We start from the raw sequence: 22,523 nt of genomic DNA, 5'->3' as shown, positions 1-22,523 counted from the left end.
CAAAAACTCATGATCTGGTCTGTGCTGACCCCTAAACACTGTCCCACACGCAGGGTACCACATGCAAGCCCCAGGGCGTCCTCCCCTTTGGGGGGGTTCAGAGCCTGGTTATTCGTGAAGCATCTATGTGTTTTTTGCACAAGCCACTTGGCCTCTCTGGAAGAACGGATTCTCTGCAGACCGAGGGACTGGGTTCGATGAGCTCCTGCTCGAACTGTCCTGTGATTTTATCTTCCATTCCCACCCTCCTCTCAAGAAACGTATTTATTATGAAAGCATGCCGTGGTTTCCTATTGATAGGTTCCTATGAGTATGTGCATGAGTGTGTGTGTGTGTGTGTGTGTGTGTGTGTGTGTGTGTGTGTGACAGAGAGAGACAGAGAGAGAGAGGGAGATTGTTGCCAAAAGCTTTTCATCAAAAACACAGGAATCAAAACACTTAACTTCTAACTGATATCCGAACTGCTTCTGGCCAGGTAGGTGTTCCAAATATTGGGCTGTTCTTATTATGGACTCGATTTTAAGGCACACCTATTCTTTTCTTTTCCACACATGCTAATACATTGTCCATCTTGCCTCTCCTAATAGCCCATGAGTCTTGAACTTGCAGCCAGAAAAGTACTGCCTTTGTAAGGCACAAAAGAACACCAGTGGTTTGTTGTTTTTTTTTTAAATCACACGAGGCCTGAATAAAAAGCTCTCTGGCCATTCAGAGGCTGTTTGCATTGTGCAACTGTTCCTTGACTGCTGAGAACATCTGGCCGCTGACAATGCAGTACCTGAAGGAAACCGTGCACATGGTGCTATTTGGGAGTTGCAGGACCTGGGATTTTTGCCAGGGTCCGCTGAAAGGTCGGGGGCCCTTTTTTCTTGGTCAAACCCTGATAAGCATATTGCAGCTTGTCATTACTGTTGTTTTGCTGTTTGCCTGCCAGTATTTGTTTCACAATTTTATTATGATGATGTCTTCCCAACGTGCTGGCACTTAGGGACTTTTTCTTTTCCTGTTTCGGTCCCACCTCTGTGAAATGTACAGTGAGACTTTGATTGGTCATAGTCTACTCCCAGTTAGCAATACATCACTGTGTGGACTCAGTTCCCATGACTTTGGTTCCCTGGGACAATGTCTCTTTCTTCACCAAGCTGATGGTAAATATCTGGTCAGCCTCATCTATTTAAAGCCAGCCAAGCAGGAATCCTAGTGCTGGGGAGAGGATTCTTTTGTTTGTTTGTAAGTAAACAATGGGCTCAACTCTTCCTGACTAAAATTAAATTCCAATCACTCTTAAAATAATACCAAAGAACTAATCTAATTGCAACAGGGAGGCGGAGGGCGATGAGGGCGAATTTCCTAGGGCTGCCTGCTGCTTCACCACCGTGCCTTCCGTGTTTTCTGACGATTCTAGCGAACCTGCCTATGCAAAGGAAATTATTATCTCCCTTGCAGACAGAGCTGGGTGAGCTAAAAGCCAGGTGGGCAACTTTATCTGACATCATTTCCTTCTGAGTAAACAGGATTGAGTTGATGGAGCTACTTCAGGGGTGGCATTTAATGTTTTTCATGTTAAAAAAAAATTTTTTTAAGTTCATTTTTGAGAGACAGACACAGAGAGTGAGCAATGAAGGGGCAGAGAGCGGGGGAGGGAGAGCATCCCAAGCAGGTTCCACACCCAGTGGGGAGCCCGATGCGGGGCTCAAACTCACAAACTGAGATCACATCCTGAGCCGAAATCAAGAGTCAGACACTTAACCGACCAAGTCAACCAGGCGCCCCAAGTTTTTTTCATGTTTTTTTTTAAAAAGCCTTAAAAAACAAAAGGCTGAGCAAAATGACTAGTGTCTCTTTCTGGTTTAGAATGTTCTGGAGGATGCCTGTTCTAATCCGTCTCAGTGGAGGAAAATCTGAATTGACGAAAACTCGAGGGAAGTGGTTGTAGCCTGTGTTACAGAATCATTTACAGGAGGAGCCTCTGAGGCAGGAGCTCCCCTTCTGTAGTTATAAACATGACCTACACAAAAGCTGTAGATCTATACAACACAGAAGTGTGGAAAGGTGCTGTGTATTCTTTTTTTTTTTTTATGCTTATTCATTTTTGAGAGAGAGACAGAGCACGAGCGGGGAAGGGGGCAGAGAGAAAGGGAGACACAGAACCTGAAGCAGGCTCCAGGCTCTGAGCTGTCAGCACAGAGCCCAATGTGGGGCTTGAACCCACGAACCATGAGATCATGACCTGAGCTGAAGTCGGAGGCTTAACCAACTGAGGCACCAGGCGCCTCAGGTGCCACGTATTTTTATTTCTCCCTCGGCTCCGCATCAGCTCTGCTGGGATGAGCGGGACATCAGTACATGCTAATGCATGCATGGGCTGCCACCCATTTTCTCCCTCAGCTTGAGGGCAGCCCTCTTTCTTGGCAGTGCACATTCCTATCTGAAACACCATCAACTCAATGAATCCCGTTTGCAAAGTCAGGATAACTGCCATACGACCTTGATCAGTTTCAAATCGTTCAACATCCAAAGAGCACCTGCCTATCAAGAACCCCCTGCTGCTTCCTCGTATGTTCTCACAACAAACTCCTCCTGACTCCGTGCCTTTTGCTCATCACTGCAATTTCTATTCATCTCCACCCAAATCCTTCCTGTCCCCTTGCCCTAAGCACGGGAAAGCCAACTCTGACTGTGTGCAGACTTGCATCCCTGTTTCCCGGCCAGGTCAATGACCTTATTCCTTTGTCTGACTGTAGCCTCGGTTGGGCAAGGTTACCCCCCACGAGCTTACTTCTTTGTACGGACCCCCGTCACTCGGTGCACCACGCTGCCCTTCTTCCTTCCCTTGGGCCACCCTGGCCACTGTTTCTCAACAGAATGTCTGTGCTTTTCTTTAGAGCCTCATTTCCTTAGCCAAAGACGGGTATTTGTATTACGCTAAATGCTTCTCTCTTCCAGGATGGGGGGCCTGATTTATGTACGAGTAAGGATCAGTAAGGCATTTCAAATGTTAGAAAGCTTAACATGTGAATTTCTTCAGTCGTTCCTTACTGAAGTTAGGTTTCTGCTTGGGTTTATGTAGTCCTTCTCGAAAAGGCTTCTACAGTTAAAGTATAAAGTCTTGATGTGTTCATTCATATTCATTCAATAACTATGTGCTCCATGTGGGGCTCAGCACTGGGTATCCTGCTCCTTGCAGGAGCTAAGCCCGCAGGAGCATGGTAGTTCCAAGTGCACTGGGAAGCAGCGGGGTGACAGGTCTGATTTATGCTCTGTACATGTGAATTCAGCACAACAGTGGGGGCAGCAGGGATGGACAGAAGGAAAGGAACTCCGGCTGTATCCACGAATAATCAACAAGGCTTACTGAGATAAGCCAGTGGATTCTGTCTTGCTGGTTTCTGGCCGTGTCAGTGGGTTGGGAGAGAAAGGGCAAAGAGCCGATCAGCCTCCTTGGGGAGAGTGGGGAGATGACCCCAAGTGCCAGGGAAGGAAGGGGCAGCCTTGGATGCAAGTGGAGAATGGAGGGCGTGAAGCCTGGAGGTGCCAGGAAGGAAAGGGAGGGCTGATGGCCTCCTGGCCTTGGTTGTATCCACCTGGTAGAAGTGAGGTCTCTGCCCTGAGATGGGAGAGAGGTTTGGCAGAGAGTAGTAAGGGTCTGGCCTCCCAGCTGCCTCACCGATCCAGAGAGGGGCTGCTTTTGAGCAGGAGAAAGGGACGAGGAGCTGAAGAGTTGTTTGTAGCTTTGCTAAGTATGCTCTGTAGCCCTTCCAGATAGCTACGTGCAGCCTCACTCCAGAGGAAAGTGCACTGATATGCTTTGGAAAGATCTTCAATAACAAGGGCTTTCTAAGTAACTTCCAGTTTAGCCAGGAAATCACTCACCCAGAATCGCTCCCTCCCCCAAGTATTCCAGTTACTCAAAAGTTTTACTGAAACATGTCAGCATTGAGAAATGCAGAAGGCAGCTAAGCAGGTTGAAGAGCTGTCAGAAATCCCACATCTGCGCACAGAGCACCAAAGGCAGGGTCTCTTTAGAGGCTAGTCATTTCAAACCCACCATGTCCAATGCACAGGTGCACCACAGGTTACAAAAAGGAAAGACAAAGAAGAAAACCTTCAGCATGGAGTAGAACAGTCGTATTTTATGGCACATGTGTTCATTTAGTTGGCATGGGGGCATTTTGAATTGTTACCTTAGAAATTAACCAATAGTGGGGCGCCTGGGTGGCTCAGTGGGTTAAGCATCCGACTTTGGCTCAGGTCATGACCTCGCAGTTCATGGGTTCGAGCCCCCCCGTTGGGCTCTGTGCTGACAGCTCAGACCCTGGAGCCTGCTTCGGATTCTGTGTCTCCCTCCCTCTCTCTCTCTGCCCCTCCCCTGCTTGAGTTCTCTCCCTCAAGAATAAATAACTATTAAAAAAAGAAGACATTAACCAATAGCTTTGCAGTTTGAGTGAACAGTTAAAAGGACTCAAAAGACCAAAATGTTAACTAATAGGTACATTTAATAGGTGCATAGGATTCATTTTAAAATAGTGTGGTCAAAATGTGGACGGTATGCAGCACAGAGCCTGCTTTGGGTCCTCTGTCCCTCTCTCTCTGCCCCTTCCCCCCTCATTCGTTCTCTCTCTCTCTCTCTCTCTCTCTCTCTCAGAAATGAATAAACATTTTTTTTTTTTTAAAGCATGTGGACAGTCACACTCAGGGCCAAGCTGAGGTGTGTTTGTGAGCTGCTGGCAAAGGGCAAGGAGAAACCTGATCCTGCACTTTGTAAATTACAAACTGTTTATACCTGTCATCTCTGTCTGGGTCTGTGCTAATGACACTTGAACAATTGGCTTATGTGTGACAGAGCACTGCGAGCCAGCAGTTTCAAAGCAACCACATCCAAAGGCATTGTTATTGAGGTCCACAGGAGATTGAGGGAAAGTAACGAGGATTGTGATGTAGGTGAGGACTTTTACCACTGGGTTTGGGGTGATTTTAGAAGGGTTGGCCCTGGAAATATCTCCAGTTAGATTGGGCCTGGGTATGCAGTTATACCCCCCACCAGGACCCGAATGCCTCAGGGACACTAATCTTCCCACAATTTCTCAAATTGGAAGGACTAGTTGGAAAAGGCAGGGTTCATTATATCATATTACAGTCACTGAGTCCTTTCCATCTGGCTCAGAAAACTGCAGTAGGAATCATGTGTTTTTAAAACTTTGTTTCTTTTCTCCCCCCCTCCAGACCTTCCCCATCCTCACTGCCCAATGTCTAGTACAATGCCCTGCACGCAGACTAATAAGCACCTGTGAAAGGTTTAGCGCATTTAAGACCTGGGAAATACTCTAATTAGAGGGCAGGGTGCACCATCGCTCAGGATGTAGGCTTTGGGGTCAGCTCACCCAGGGTTCTAGTCCATCCACCCCACTTACCAGTATGTGGCCTGGGGAAGTCTCCTCACCTGGGACATGGGGGTAATAACAGCAGGCATCTCAAAGTGTCTTGAGGACTAAGTGAGCCATTACAGGAGTTAGATCAGTGCCTGACGCGTGGTAAACACATCAAGTATTATTATTTTTCCAAAAATAAATTCCTCTTGAGCAGAGAGAGCCCTTCTGAAAATACGCCACCTAAAATAATGGTAAGCAGGTATCTTTGGTCACTGGGAAAAGTTCTACAACTTCTGCATATTCCCTAGCCTATTTTTAAAGGTAAAAATTTTATTTTTTATTTTCTTTTAATATTTTGAGAGAGAAAGAGAGAGACCAAGCAGGGGAGAGGCAGAGAGAGAGAGAGGGAGAGAGAGAATCCCAAGCAGGCTCCACACCCAACACAGAGCCCAACGTGCAGCCCGAACTCACAACCATGAGATCATGACCTGAGCTGAAATCAAGCGTCAGACACTTAACCGACTGAGCCACCAGTCCGCCCAAAACACCCCTTTAAGATTTTATTCTTAAGCAATTTCTATACCCAACAGGGGGCTCAAACTTACTACCCTGAGATCAAGTCACATGCTCTACCAACTGAGCCAGCCAGGCACCCCCAAAAGGTAAAAATTTTAGATTAATATGAGTTTTCACTCCTTGTAAATCCAAAGGGGACACAATTGTATACAAGAGTGTATACAATTTTTGTTTAAAACAAAGCAGAAAAGTAGGAGTCTTTTTGAATAATAAATTAAACTTTAAAAATGTTTTTTCCTCTAAAAAAAAGTACCAGATTCTGTTTCCTCTTGGAAACAACTTCGCATCTGGGATGCCAAATTTCAGTCTTAATACAGTATGGAACAGTTGAGTTATAATTTTTTAACTTCCCAGAACACACAGAATTCTGATGGGAACATGGGAAAGGACATTTATCTTTTCAGCTGCATGAAAATGAAACCCGTAATATTTTAGTGAACTGAAAGAAAAATACATATTAAAAATTAAGACCATGTGTGACAAGGAGTGTCTCTATAGCTACAACATTAGATTTTGTACAGTTACCCTGCTCTACAATATGATGTCCTATACCAGTGATTGGAAGTAACAGTGCCTTTTAGATGAGAATGAAAGTAATTAGTAGTTATTTTCATTCAAAGATACTTAAGACTGACAACCATTTATTTCAAGTGGACGGATGTGCAGCCATATTGAATATAAGCCACCTTCTGATTAGGAGAATAAAACACAGCCTTCAAGGAAAACAGGGAGATGCTGATGAATATTGTTTACTTCATCCTTAGAGGGAGACTAGTTTGGAACGGCTCTCTTATAGCTGTGTCTCAGGATATTAAAATAACTGGTTGAAATATAAAGCATTCAATTAATCACTATTCATACTAAACAGATTCTCCATTGACACTGGCCAGATTCTTTCGTGTGTGTGTGTGTGTGTGTGTGTGTGTGTGTGTGTGTTTGCTGTTTTATTTTAATGCCCGAGGTTAATAACACCCTTAAGAGACTGTCTACGGGTCCACCCAGTACCAACAGAGCCTAGGCTTATCATTATGCCAGCTTCACAACCAGAATCCATTAGTTAATTTAACAGAGTCTGAGAAAAACTCATTTGTCTCCTTCAGTGTTCTGCACAAAGTGACACAGGGTCAGGCATTATCTGGTGGCGGGGGACAGTGAAATTAAAGTCCCTGGGCACCAGCCATTCACAGCAGTAGAATGGATGATTATCAGGCTGGATATAATTATAGAGCCACAGCAGTCCCCAACGATACACTGGCTATCTACCGAGCACAAAGGTTTAAATCCTTAATTTGTTGTGGGCCAGAATTATCTGTGAAGTGTCCATGCGTTTTTGTGTATCATCAATCACAACTCAGATAGGCAACCACTGCAGTTTGCGTTTTGGAAGTTTGGCAGCTGGTAAGGTTCTGCCTAGTTTTCCGACAGAAAGATAGGAAGCAGGGCTGCAGAAAGGCTTTTAGTGGCAGAAGGATGACACTTCTGCCGAGGTCCTATCACAGGCTCATTAGCTGAGTGGAAATCCGAACCTCGTCAGTTTCAAAGGTATACTTAGACATATACAGAGTCATCTGTTTCATTAAGTTAATTTACCTGAGCCGGCTTGCCTCATAATCAAACTGCTTCTGCAATGTCAGCACCACACCTTAAAGGCCCATGAGGACAGAGTGGGGTGAGAGGCACTGCTCATCAGGACACTGGGGCTTACATGGCATACTTTAACTGGGCGCTTCCAGAAATCCACATTCTATTCACAAGCGAGAAACATGGCAGGAAGTTCACGAAGGCTTGTTATTCACTTTTGGTTCCAAAGGATGAAGTTGGAAAATGAGAAGAGAGACCGTGCGCTATGCTAATCACTTAAGAATAGTATCCAATTGTTAAGAGAGGAAATGAAAAAAGGAAAAGGAAGCCGGAGAGAGGGCTACCCATTTGGTGATTAGGTGTTTAACCTCTCGTGAGCCTGGAGAGTGCAAACTGCTGTACAGCTAGATTCACTCAAATGATAGGACCTCCAGGAAACTGTACCTGCAACTTATATCCTGCAGAAGTTGCTAATTAAAGAAAAATCTGTATTTCTTCTCACCCCCCCTCCCTTTGTTTTGTTCTCAAAGTGGTGTCTTTGTTCCTTTTTTAATATGCCTTTGTGGTATTTAAACTTGAGTGTTATCAGTGGAGAGCTGTTTGCATGTTAAAATTTAATCTTATCTAAGGTTTTGTGGTCTCAGGGTTGACTTTTAACTGAAAGTTGTTACTGGCTTTCATGCCATGCTGTTAACCCTGACTGTTTAAGACGAACAATTAGATTTCATTAGAACCAACTGGTTTGATAAAGAGACCTGAGGACATGTTATCTCCCTTCTTCTAGCACAGAGCTAGAACTTCAGTTCTCTGGAGGAAGATGGAAAAGAATTCCTTCTCCAACCTCATGTATACCTTCACCTGTTCATGGCCTACTAGGTATAAAAGATCACCTTCTCAAAGCACTTAGGTGAGAAATACTTCCCTACACATAGGGGAAAAGTCCACATATTTTCTTGCATTGAATCATCAGAAATAGTTTATTTTATTTAGCAAGCCCCAAATCCATTTGTTTAACTTGGCAATAACTGTCTTTTTTTGGCCATGTTTAATTTTCTTTATCCAACATTTTGGAAGATCCAACTCCACCCATTGTTAGAGCAGGAATGTTCAATTGCTTAGTTCTGATGACAAAATATTTAATGTCAAGTGTGACTGTGAAGGATCAACCCCCGTCTGAATGGATATTTTGCTAGTAGGAGCTTTAAGTAACAATTGAAACTTCATTGTCAGGAGTAGATAAAATAAATACCATCTTTTCACACCCAGGGGATTCTGGGCCAGCTATATCTTTCTGAGTTCTGATTTCATTGTCCACACAATTGAATAAAATATCTACTCTAATGCAATATTAAGATCACAGATTTAATAATACAGAACTTGGGGAATGCAAAATTTACTTTTGTCGAGATAACAATTTCTTCCGTGTGCTGGGCATTATGTGCACTTAAAGCTATGCTTTCAGTAACGTAACTAGGTCAGGGATTTCATAGAACGTGGAGGCGCTCGGGTTACCGTACCAATACCACCCTCTTAACATTTCGTGTATATTTCAACAGCCTGTATGTGCAAGTAAAAGGCAAACGCTATGTCAGTCTGATGTGTGTTACCAGGGTATGTATACGTAACAGAGCTTCTGAGACCAGCTAGCACTAAGGCCTTTAAACAAGAAACTCTGGTGCAATTTGCAGTAACTGCTTCAAGGCTCCAGTCTATGACCAAATGAGCTACATGAGTAAATCTAAGCCTTTCTGGGAAAATTAAAACTTAAAATGTCTAGCGTTTTTCTAACAGTGCATATGTATTTGTACTCTATTTTGTAATTTGTTACTGATGTATCTGTGTCCCCATACACTGTAAATTCTCTGAGGACAGAGATTATATATTTGATTATTCATTCACTGATTCACTACCTAATGGTAGGCAGATTACTAAACAAATAATGTCAGTTTGATTGCTCTGATAGAGCACTTTCATGTGGAAGAAAGGAGAGAGAGATTAGTGATTAACAGGGGCTGGGAGGGGTGGGGAATCAGGGAAGACTTCACAAAGGAGGTGGTATTTGTTGAAGAAGGTCTTACAGGAAGGGTAGGAACTTCCAAGGTAGGAAAGAGAATGGGAAGGAGAAGTGGGATGGGGCGGGAGGTAGGGGGACAATGGGGAAGGCACTGGGGAAAAAAACCCAGCCTAGGGAAGGGCAGTGTAGGATGCAAAACAATGAAAGAGGAGAAAAGAAGGCAAAAGACAATCCAGTAGGAGCCATTCTCGTAAACTCCTCCAAATCAACTGAATTGTGAGAAATGCTCAACCTTATTGGCAGGGGCGGTTCATGGAAACCCTGGTGTATATTCTTAACCCTGGGCACAGCCAGGAAAGCCAGGGCAAGCTCCTCACCTCGGACTGCTAGGATGAGAAGATGCCCGAGGGCTCTCAATACTGCTTCCTTTCAAGTTCTTGTACATTAGCCCTCCCTCCTCTCCCTATTGGCCACGGTGCCTGAGACAGTGTCTTGCTCACAAAAACAGACAATAAATGCTCAATCTGTGGTCTTTTGTAAACGCGCCTCTCCCTTTGAGGTGCCTGTAATTGTAGTTGGGGAGACAGATACGAGCCAGGTCATAATGACGAACACCAGTAACGACAGACTGCTCCTTTTTGACACTGATGTGGCCCCAAAAACTGCACTGTAAAAAGTGCACCCCTCCTGGGGTGCCTGAGGTACTCACTCCGTTAAGCGTCCCATTCCTGGTTTCCGCTCAGGTATTGATCTCGTGGTTTGTGAGTTCGAGCCCCGCATTGGGCTCTGTGCTGGTCTCACAGAACCTGCTGGGGATTCTCTCTCTTTCTCTCCCCCCTCCCCCTACCCCTCCCCAGCTCGTGCTCTCTCTCTCGCTCTCTCTCAAGATAAATAAATAAACTTAAAAAAAAAAAAGTGCACCCCTCCCTTCCTGAAACGAGTAATTTAAACTTCCGTAAAGTTTTGGTGAGGCACCAAACTGCAGGTACCGTCATCTGAGAATGGCAGCCATCCATGAGTGCAACAAAATGTGGGCATCAGCAACATAAGACGCAGAAGGCCGTGGCTGGGAAGTTTGGGGGTAAAGGGGAAAAAGCAAACAACGGTGAAGTGTTTTGGGGAAACAAGTGTTGTGAACGTGTACAAAATCCAAAATGCTGAAATGTGGGGACACTTAAGAGTTTCCAAATGCCAGCCTCAGGCTCAAAGGGGACTGAGAAGAAAACAGAAGCATACGTTCATTACATGCCTCTTTACTTTTAATCCTAAAAATAACTGTATGAAGAGAAAGCACCGTTAGCCCCCTTTTATAGTGGAGGAACCCGTGGCTGACAGAGATTAAATCAACTAACCCAAGGCCATGTGGCCACTAATAGACGGAATAGGACGGAAATCCACTATAATATAAGCTCCATCGTTCACTGAGCAAGCCTCGGGGCCTAGAACATGGCTGGCACACAGCAAGTGCTCAGGAATTATTTTCTGAAACCACCAAACTCCAAAGCCGGTGTTTACAAAGTGGTCAGGGTCGAGTTGGTCTCAGAGAAGACGGACTTTTGTACCTGCTCCTGGGATAAAGAAATAGCTAGAAAGGCAAGTGGGCAGACATTTAGTTGGAATGAAGGAACAACAGCAGTAGAAAACACACAAGACAAGGGAGATGAAGAGTTAGGTGTTTTGCCTAAGTCTCTACCCAAAATATTGGTTCTTGTACTAGTAGAAAACTGTTTTCCTTGTCACTGAAACAACAGCTAAGACAAAGCATAGAACATGTGACCCCTAAAGAATATCTTCTAAGAATTAACAGTGTGTGTGTGTGTGTGTGTGTGTGTCTGTCTGTGTACATAATCATACATTCTACAGAGGTTAGAAACCTGTAAAAATAAATGGCGATATTGAAAGAGGTTTTTAACCTTAACTGTAGCATTTGCTAGTGGAAACTGTGATTACTGTTGTATTTTTGGTGGTGACTGTTCATGATTTTTTTAAAGGTCTGACACCTGCCCTCTTGATATTTATGTGTTTCTTGCAAGGGAACCCAAGATTCACAACTGTGAGCTTGTAATGAGGAAAAGAAGACAATACAGATATCATGAAAAGGAGTATGAATTGAATATCACCAGAGAGACAAATCACATATTCTATGCTGCTTTAATTGGAAAGCAGTTCTTTCGTGGGGTTACTTTCTCCTCAGCTAGGATAATTAAGTCTGGGCTGACACTGGTGACCAGCTACCGATGATATATCGTCAGTTACTAACAATGCAGGAATCAGTAATCAAAATTTATATTTCCCAGGTTACCAGGGCACAGTTGAAGAAGAAAAGCCGTTTTGATAAGGCTGCGAGATAGGGTTCCTAACACAGTACTCACATGGCCTCTACTCCACAGCATCTGGGGGGGGGGGGGGGAGGGGGCTAATGAGGTCTGTTTTATTTCAACTCTGTCATAAAAGAGAACCTACCTATTGTCCGTGTTTACATTAAAAATACATCATAAGCCCCATGCTAGAAGTCTCTTGCTTGCTCCCTGTCATTTTTAATGGATCAAATTATATTTTCTTAGTGGTTTGGCATGAGGGCAGGTGGGCACAAAATAGACTTAGGTATTTTAAGAGCCATGCCATGCAGCTGGCGCAAGTTTTTTGAATCATGATCAGTTATCCCTGAGCAGAGCTGAAGGCACTGAAATTGAAGGATTAGGATTGTAATTTTGATCCCATTTGTTTGTATCAGCGGCGCCCAACTTGTCTGCTTACTACAATCACCTGGGGATCTACGAAAATTTCCAAAGCCCAGGCCATACCCCCAGACGAATGCAGTCACAATCTCTGGGTGTGGGACACAGGCACCTTTGATTTGCAAAGCTCTCCAGGAGATTTCAAAGTACAGGCGAGTGTGGAAAACACCGGTTTATACTCACAGTATGGTATGTGTTTGCACTTAGTTGTGCACAGAGAGGCATACGCGGGTGGGGTGAGGAAAAGGGAACACATATGATCCAAAGGGCAGTTCAAGCTGGAGCTGAAATTGGATTCTGAAACCACCGTCTCCCTCCCCAGCGAGAGAAGCAATTTCACAGTGGTTGAAAAGGACCCTGGGGAGAATGGAGAAATAAGCCTTTGGCCCCCCTCTGCTCAGCACCTAGCTCAGTGTGGAGTACAGAAGTGGAAAGGAGGGGCGCCTGGGTGGCTCAGTCAGTTAAGCGTCCGTCTTCGGCTCAGGTCATGATCTCACGGTTCGTGGGTTTGAGCCCCGTGTCGGGCTCTGTGCTGACAGCTCAGAGCCTAGAGCCTGCTTCAGATTCTATGTCTCCCTCTCTCTCTGCCTCTCCTCCACTCATGCTCTGTCTCTCTCTCTCTCTCTTTCTCTCTTTCTCTCTCTTTCTCTCTCAAAAATAAATAAATGTTTAAAACAAAACAAAACAAAACAAAACAGTGGAAAGGAAAGAGGGAGGAGGAGTGCCTTATAGCTTACCTCCCAGAAAGGGATGTTGGGGTAGAATGAAGGATGCTTTTCCCTGATCATATTCCAATACAATGCCCTCTTTGCTCTGTTGCTGAAGTCTTATTTTCTCTCTACTCTAGTCAATGTCCCCTCCTCTCTGGCAACAGTCATTCTGATGTAGTCTAAGGTGACCACTCCCAGAAGAGAACACCCATTCTGCTTCTAAAAAGCCCGACATCATTTAGGGATGCTCCAGAAGCCGCCTTTGGCCTTCCTGTGACATGGGAGGTGAACGCCAAGAAAGGGCATGGACGCCAAAGGACATGGGGGGTGGGGTGGGTAGGAGCCTGCCCGGAAATGAACATGCAAATAGAGGGAAAATCAGGTTCCCATACTCAGCACTGGAGTCTTGTTTGTAGAAAATATGAACGGTAGTTGCTTTGAGCTCTTTCGATTTTTTGAATTTGACCTCACTGTGCCCTGCCTTTCTAAGTTGGTTACATTTTTATTTGAAAGCTAATAAATTAGGCAGACATTCATATGGCGTGCAGGCAGGCGGGTTCACGGTGTTGGGTAAACTACGAGCCACCGTATGTATCCATCTGTGTCACAGATAAAATTCACAAAGTTATCTCTACAGACACCACAATGCCCGTAAACGCCCCTCACTCTCATCCTGTATTCCAGAATATTATCACTGGTTGAGCAGACTACGAAGGCAGAGAGGTCCTAGGGAAAATTCTGGGAAATGGCACATAGCAGGAGGCCTGAGTCCTGGGTCTGCCTCGGGAGACACAGATTTTTAAGAAATAACTAGTTTTGGGGTTCCCCCCCACAAATGAAATGCATGCACAAGGAACGAATTTTTTAAAAACTACAAGAGTACAACACAAAAAGTGAGTCCCTTTCCCACAGGTGACCTCCAGTCCCCCTCTTTCATAGACAAACCTGTGCTATTAGCTGCTTGTATGGCAGAAATGAAATATTCACAACACTTAAAAAATCAGTCTTGGGGTGGATTTAAATTTGCATTTTAAAAAATGCCCCTTTCACAATCACCATAGAATGCAAGGTGGTATATTTAAAAATACCCAAAGCCTCTTGAGTCAAAATCGACAAATATTTAGGGGCACCTGGGTGGCTTAGTCATTTGGGTGTCCAACTTTGATCTTGGCTCAGGTCATGATGTCACAGTTTGTGAGTTCAAGCCCCGCGTCACGCTCCGGGCTGACAGTGCACAGCCTGCTTGGAATTCTATCTCCCTCTCTCTCTCTCTCTCTGCCCCTACCCGACTTGTGTTTTTGTGCTCCCTCTCTCTCTCTAAGTAAATAAATAAACTTAAAGAAAATTTTTTTTATTCGACAAATATTTAGCAAGGACTTCCAACGTGCAAGATGTTGCCTAAGCATGGCATTTGTACTGAGGATTCTACACATTCACATTTCAGGTTTTCTGGTGTACAATCAACTCATCTAGTTTTATGTCTTTGCTTTAAATCCTTTTTTCTTTTCCAGAAACAAAGATCATCTCTTTCTTGTGCCCCACCCCCCACCTCCACTACCCCCTCCCGTAACTTCTGAACTTTTCACACATTCCCTACTTTGAGATCTGTTTTGAGCCCAGATATCCGGGTGGGTGGTACGTTCTGGCCAAAGTACTATCTCTCATACCTTCTCCAGCTGGACTGGCTCAAGGATCTGCTAGTCCCCAAAGAAATAAAACTTCTCTGAGTTGCAGAAGAAAAAGAGCTGCAATGCACTATGCTGAAAAGACACATGTGCTGAAGGATGATAGTCAGGCCACGACCCAGCCGACATCCCGCCTGCATCTTGTTTGTGAAGGGAGAAACACCTCACTCTGTAGCCCACTGAGGCCCACTGTGGGCTGGCTGCACAGATGAGTGCCCCATAGCCCCCTCCAGCCCCGGCCAGTAACATCTGTATGTGTTCTCTCCAGCTGGCTGGCCCAGCTGTTCTGGTGTCAGGAGAAAGTTATGAGTCACCGGGAAGGGATTTGAGGCAAGAGTGCAGTTATATCATCTCTTGGGGTCTGTATGTCATTGGCAATAGAGCCTTAATAACAAGCCAGTGGATGACATTCACCCCCAGGAAGGCCACACACCAGAACTTAACTTCGTATCCCACACTTCAAGACCTCCTCTGAGCCTTGCAGAGATGAGATGAGGTGGGGCAGTATGGATGCTGGACGTTCCCACCCTAGAAGGCCTTGGGTGGGTGCCCATCACGTTCATTAGGTTACCGCCATCTCTGGCCTTGCAACCGACCTATCTCTACACAAGCTGGTCAAACTGGGATTCTGAATGAATGAGGCCCTGCCAAAGCCTGAGGACTTTCTCTTTGGTTGTTTGATTCCAGGCAGGCTATTTCATCCACAGAGCTATATGGGCAGCCTCCAGCAAAAGCTTGAGTCAACAGCAGGATTTTCCTGGACCATCTGTGGTTTCCTGCTCTAAGCAGTGCTTCCTCAGTACGTGGGAGGAAGAACTTGTCAGAGGATCCAAGAATCAGAGGCAATCAGGGTTTCCATCGGGACCTTACATGTTGTCTGGTCTAGCCCCACATCCGATGTCTGACTGCCCCAGACAATATTCCTTCTACTTCAACACTCATCCGGCCTCCCACCCCCCTGGGGAGGCCAGTCCATGTTTGTGTTACTGGGACTACTAGAAACATTATTTGGAGCAGCAATGACCTCCTAATGGTTTCTGCCCATTGATCTTAGCTCTACCCTCATAACTGTCTTCCAGGTTTCTCTAGGTATCTAAAAACACCCATCCTCACTCCTTGAGTCTCCACCTTTTAGTTTGTTTATTTTTGAGAGAGAGAGCATGAGCAGGGGAGGGGCACAGAGCGAGACAGAATCTGAAGCAGGCTCTACACTGACAGTGCAGAGCCCAAACGCGTGGCTCGAACCCACAAACTGCAAGATCGTGACCTGACCAAAGTTGGACACTTAACTGACTAAGCCACCCAGGTGCCCCTTTTGGTTTGTCAGAAGTTGTTCTGATGCTCTTTCTTGGGGTAACATGTACTCATTATTTGAGGAGTATGTGTCAGAAGTTCACTGTGTAGTAAGCTTTGTTTCTGCACATGGAGATACAGTGACTAACAAGACAAGCTTGTCCATACCAAGGTGACATTCTATTTGGTGTTGGGGGGTGGGATAGATGAAATCAAATAAGAATATAAATGTGGAAATACCAACTAGGGATGAATCTGCTACAGAAATTTGGAAGAATGTGATTTAAAAAAAAAGGCATTGGGTTGCTTTCCGAGGTCAGGAAAGGTCTGTTAGGGAAGGGACATTTTCACTGACTTCTGAACGACAAAGGTGAAACCGCTGTTTGAAGACTGGGAGAATGTTCCAGGTGGTGCAGGGGGCGAGCCGCAGGTCCGGGTCCAGAAGGCAGGAATGGAAAACCAGGAAAACCAGGTCGGTCGGATGGAGGAGAGTGTGGAATGGTGGAATGGAACCAGATGGGGTTGGGGGAGATAGGGGGTGCTTCCTGCACCCAGGAGAGGTGGTTTCAATTGCACCGTGAAAGCAGTAAGAAGCCACTAGAGAATTTATGCAGCGGAAGGCGGGACCTGACTGCGCTTTTGAAAGACCATCATAGGGAGTGAGTAGAGAGGTGGATAGATATGGCATGTGTTTGGTGATAAAATCAATATCTGGATGTTACCTCTCCATCCCTTTGAACTTGAAGTATTTTACGTTTACGCTGCTCTCTACTTTTGCTGACCTGATGCTGCCTCCCAAGGCAGTCTGGGGGCGCTCTGTAAGGGCAGAACCAACCACTGAGTCCCTGATCTCAGGATCCCCCACATCCCAGCTCCGTGCCTTGCCTGCACAGGAGACTCCACCATTTGTTGAGGGAATAAATGGATGAATCCATGAGTGAAGGGGGACCGCTGCTCATTTAACCAAACGCTGAAAGTCAAGTCCTCTCTCCCTGCCAGCACGCCTGTATGCTGTCATCTCAGGTGTCCCGTTCCCACTGACAACTCCCGACACGTTAAGGAACGAATCTGTGACACACAAAAACAATGCCCCCTTGGAATAAAACCACTTGCAAAAAATGGGGAAAATTACCAAGAACGAGTCTCGGCCTCCAAGGCCACCTCACAAAGTGTGAGGGAAGAGGTATGTCCTCATGCCAGATGGTGACATGGGGCCTGAGCCTAGGTAATCCTGCCCTGGGGGGCATACAGCACCTTGTTCCCACCTCACTGAAAATTCTGGAGGAGCCTCTGCCTTTCTTCCACGCCTTAGTACTGCTGGAAAGGGCTGATTAAATAGATATGCGAGGAACACATCTGCCTACTCTTGCATAACACTTCAGAATGACTTTTCTTTTTTTACTCTTTGGAGAACTGAAGACTATGTTAACTGAACAGGAAGAATATCACCATTTGAGTAGAAAATGATTCTGCCTTAGTCTTTTACTTATTCACAGTGAACCTGGGGACTCTCCCTTTCAAAAAGAAGTTCATGCATTAGTCCCTCTCCAGGTGTTCTACAGCTCTGGGTGTGTGTGTGTGTGTGTGTGTGTGTGTGTGTGCGCGCGCGCGCACGTGTTCCATCTCACTACTCAGACCTTAGCATCCTTACCAGAGAGAAAGCCTGTATGACCCACATGGACCTCTATGCTTATCAGTAACCAGATGATGGGTAGCTTTTCAGAGCCATTTATGCATTTCCCATGCCACCGTTTCCTCCCCAAGAAAGCCGTGCATGTGTGTGCGTGCAGGGATCTCTGTGCTGTCTTGGGGTGACCAGCCGCCTGGGCACATCTGCTGGGCTGGGTTTCCTCACTTCTCTTTTGTCTGACCCTCAGCACTTTCCTTTGGCTTCTGCCTGTCACACTCAAGCTTCCTGGATAATTTCACTTTCTCCTGATTCTGGTCTCTTTCACAGACAGTAATTATACTGATTGCCTGCCATGCTATTAATTATGGGATTTGCAGTTTATTTGTTTATTCATTCACTTATTCACTCATTCTTAGATCGGGGGGTCAATTGGTGATAACCATGGACTGTTTTCCCTCCAGACAATCTGGATTGTCGTCATTAACTTTGTGTCCCGGTTATCCACCATTAGCCATCCGCCTCCATTTTGGCTCAGAAGTAGAAGTGATCAGCATTGTGCCTGATGCCCAGTGCCCACGTTGTGAGAATCAAACGAGGTGGGCCATTGGCGGGGGGGGGGGGGGGGCTACAATTTGTGGGGAGATTCTCAGGGAAGAAGGGAAGAAGTATGCCTTCCCCCTCTGCAAACCCCACCTGTTGCCCAAGATAACAGCTGTCCTCCCAAAATATTCTTGAAATTCAAATGCTTCACTTTATTAATGAGCCCTTCAGTGGACTGGTGTTATCTATGAAAGGACAGTTGCAGGTATTTAAAAATTAAAGGCAAGTACCTCAAGCAGCAACTGCCAGCCCACAGTTCCCTCTGATTACAGGGACTGGAAAAAGCCATTGGCCGGGGTCATTCCATAGGGGAGAGAAAGATTACAGACCGCACACACTATGAAGGCTCCTTTGGAGAAACCACCCCCAACTGCACAGAAATGGCAGTGAAGTCTACCCCTTTAACACACCCAGAGAGAGAGAAGGGGGTCGTTGGCTGGCAGGTGGGAAGGAAAATGAAGCTCACCCAGACGGGGCGAGGGGTGCTGCTGCCCCAGGTGAGGCTACCACTCGCCCCAGTGGTAGATGCCACTGCTCACCCACCAGTCCTTGTGACCCTCTCTACCAAGATCACCCCGCTGCACTCATTCTATGGAAGCCTGTTCTTGTCAGCCCCATGTATGGACAGGAACCCGTCACTATGAGCACAGAACGGAGGAAATCAAGACGAGGTGGCTCAGTCAGCAATTCCTAACCTCTGAATTATTGTTTCAAGTATAATAGGATACACATTTTTTTAAAAAAAAGAGGAAATGAGGCTACATTTTTTTCATTGTGAGCCCCTCACAGCACACCTGGGACATTAGAGAACTCCTGGGTTTAGCAAAGCCGGTGCTGGGAATCATGCTGTAAAGCACCTCCTTTGCCCTTATTTTTCATCTTTTTATTTTTTTTTATTTTTTTAAATGTTTATTTTATTTATTTTTGAGAAAGAGAGAAAAACAGAGTGTCAGCAGGATAGGGGCAGAGGGAGACAGAGAATCCGAAGCAAGCTCCAGGCTCCAAGCTGTCAGCCCAGAGCCCAACGTGGGGCTCGAACCCATGGACCACGAGACCATGACCTGAGCTGAAGTCGGACGCTTAACTGACTGAGCCACCCAGGCGCCCCTTTCATCCTGTTTTTAATCTCTTCAGGGACAAAGGAATATAGTTTTGCAGTCTCTCTCTCAAAACCTTTGCAATAGATGTGTTTGAGAATTTTTAATTTTTCATATTTTAGAAAAGTGACATGGGACATATACCTCAGTGGGGGCAACATCCAGTAACCAAGCCATTAACACTGTTTGCAGTGGAGCATTATTTACAATAGCCAAGATATGGAGGCAGCCCAAGTGTCCACCCAGAGGTGAATGGATAAAGATGTGTGTATACACACACACACGCGCGCACGCACACACAATGGAGTATCACTCAGCCATAAAAAAAAAAGAATGGAATCTTTCCAACTGCAACATGGATGGACGCAGAGAGTATGATGCTAAGCAAAGTAAGTCAGACAGAGAAAGACGAATATCATATTATTTCACTCCTATGTGGGATTTAAACAAAACAAACAAGAAAACGCTCTTAAATGCAGAGAACAAACTGGTGGTTGCCAGAGGGGGTGGGAATGGGGGAGGTGAAATAGACAAAGGGGATTAAGAGGTATATACTTCTAGTTACAAAATAACTAAGTCACAGAGCTGAAAAGCAGAGCACAGGGAATACAGCCAATAAGATTGCCAGTAATGTTGTTTGATGGAAGGTGGTGACTACGCTTATCACGGTGAGCACTGAGAAATGTCTAGAACTGTTGAATCATGTCACATACCTGAGACTAATACAACACTGTATGTTAACTACATTTCAATTTTAAAATCCTTTCTGCAAAAAAAACAAAAATGTTTTTTGCATTGACATGTGTAAGTATTCATACTAACAAGAATAAATAAAGACTATAAATGGTGTCATGCCAATTTGGGTCAAATTTGGTCACCAAATAAATGGGGAAGAACTTGTAAGTTTTCAGGTGGCTCTGTTCTCTTGGTTTGGTTTCGTTTGTAATCACAAATAAGGGAGTGTATACCTATAATTCAAAACTGACTTGCTTCATCTAGATCTAAGAAACAGAAAATCAAATCTTGTTTTTCTGTAAACTTAAGAAAAAGTGAGGCATTTTTCAAGACAACTACTGCTATGAAAATAGTTCATCCAGATGCCAACCACCTTCATCTCAATGAACAGGACTTTTTAAATCTGTTTCTGTGCAGTGAACTTTAAGTCACCTATGTAAGGAATCGAGTCATTAAGTGGCAGAGAAATTTAAACAAACCCATAATTTCCTGGAACTTAGTCTTTCTGGCCTTAAGGAAGCATATTTTCAGGATGTTTGAAAATAGTTATTAATTTTGAGGGTAGGATTTCACATTATAAATAAACGATGACAGGGAGTGTGATCACCAGATTTGGCTTGATTTGAAAAGCAGCCAGAAAGTGGTGCTCTCTCTACCCCAATTCAAACGGATACCTGTTCTAAGTAAATCAAGCCAGCCTAATAAAGAATATGAACAAAAGCAATAAAGGCATCATTCGTTTCAGAAATTCAGCAATGTCTACCAAATGCAATAATAAATTTAAATGTATTTAACTTTAAATTTGAAGTTTTCATCCGGTTCCCTAGGACATAAAGAGAACTTGTTTTTCTTTTTAATAAATGAAATGAATTTCCTAAAGACTATAAGAAAACTGAGGAAAGTCCAGGGATAATGCTTCCATCTCATGTCTGTCCTGGATGTGTCTAGACGTAGACACACAGATAACCCACTGTGTACGTAGATATTTCACTGATGATAAGAACCAGCCAGGAATAGCACGCTTTATTATGGAGCAGATCCTGAAATGATATTATGTTTCTCTATATACAATGAGAAGCTTGTAGTCAACTACAAAGTCTAGTTTTGGCTTTCACAAAGTCTAGTTTTGGCTTTCACGTTACTGGAAGAGCATCGGACCTCACTGAAAGAGACAAGGAATAGGAAGAATGAAAGCTAGCATGCTAGCGGCAAACACCAGAGAACCTGATGCAACAAGGTTAGTTCAAGAAAATGGTTTCTGCTGCCTGATCTGGAGACTGTTCTACCAAAACAACAAAAAAAAAGCAATAAAAATTTGTAGGGCTCAAAGTGTCAATCATCTGTGACTGGTGATGTTGTTATTTGGGGCTGTTGTTCAGAGCTCAAAGGAGGAGGCTTGCAGGTGGATTCCATTTCTCTCTGAGCCATGTTTGAAGCCGGCTTCCACTCCAGAAGGGGAAAGAACACTATCCCAGCAGCCAGCTATGCCTGAGGCAAATCCCAGGCCCAGGGAAGAGCAGCAAGGTGAGGGTTGTGGCTGGGAGAGCCTGCTTTCCATTAACTACACTGAGAGCAAACAGAGGAGAAATTATTGGGGAGACGCGTCCTGTCAAAGGCCAGAAATTGCTCTATTTTAGTTTAAATCAGCTCAGGATTTTGACAAAGGTTCGTGGAAAACTTCAGACACTCATGTCTCTAGTTCGCTCTCTGCAACGTCACTCTGCAGATATCTTTCTAAGGGTGACAGGAAAGTGCCTCCAATTTAGGCCCGTTATTTTTGCCCTGTTTCATTTTTAATGAAATTACCGGTGTACAGAAAACTAGGGAGAGTAATATGAAAAGAACTCACATAATCCGCACCTCGAACGAACTAATACCAATATTCTGAGCTTCTACTGAGAGCTCCCCCCTCCCCCCCCCCCACAATCCCACTTCCTGGGTCCTATTCTTAGAAGGGAAAAGGAATCTGGTCCAATCTTCATTCTCAGCTAAAATTCTTTAAACTGAACTTTGGGTGAAGTGCAAAATATCCATCCATTACTTTAGACAAATATTTGGAATTCCTTAAGCAAAGAGTGAAATGGTGTCTGAAAATCCAATCAGCACAGAGTTGCTCATTTCAATACACCCTTCTCCAGACCGGGTCCTCCTTGAGATCTCTCAGTTCCCTCTGGCACCTCCTCTGGCACCTCTGGTCCACAGTGAACCACCGTGCCACATGCCAAGTCTTTCTCCAACCAGAGGCTCTGGGTGACCACCCCAGCCCCATACCTCTCTCTGCAACACCTTCCCCCTCTGGGCAGTATTCTTCTCCCACGGGACTTGTCTGTCTTTCTGAAACCTTATTGATACCTGTTTATGCCTGGGTGGCGCAGGGCAATGGGGAGGAGCTGTCGGGTCCATCTACTAAAGAGGACGTTCCTAGGGGGTGAGGAGACCTTTTTCTCCATCTCCGTCTCATCAGCATCTAGCACAGAGCCTGGCTCCTGAGAGCA

The 22,523-nt window shown here is 44.9% G+C and overlaps 1 protein-coding gene across 2 annotated transcripts in view; it reads left to right on the top strand.

Moving 5' to 3' along the window:
• SEMA6A (semaphorin 6A) overlaps positions 1-22,523 on the top strand; it is a 133,651-nt gene that overhangs the window by 37,862 nt on the left and 73,266 nt on the right. The window lies entirely within an intron of this gene.

Source organism: Panthera uncia (genome assembly GCF_023721935.1).
Source record: "Panthera uncia isolate 11264 chromosome A1 unlocalized genomic scaffold, Puncia_PCG_1.0 HiC_scaffold_17, whole genome shotgun sequence".
Classification (NCBI taxonomy): Eukaryota; Metazoa; Chordata; class Mammalia; order Carnivora; family Felidae; genus Panthera; species Panthera uncia.
Note: the sequence above shows the minus strand (reverse complement) of the source record. Positions and strands in the feature narration are given on the sequence as shown.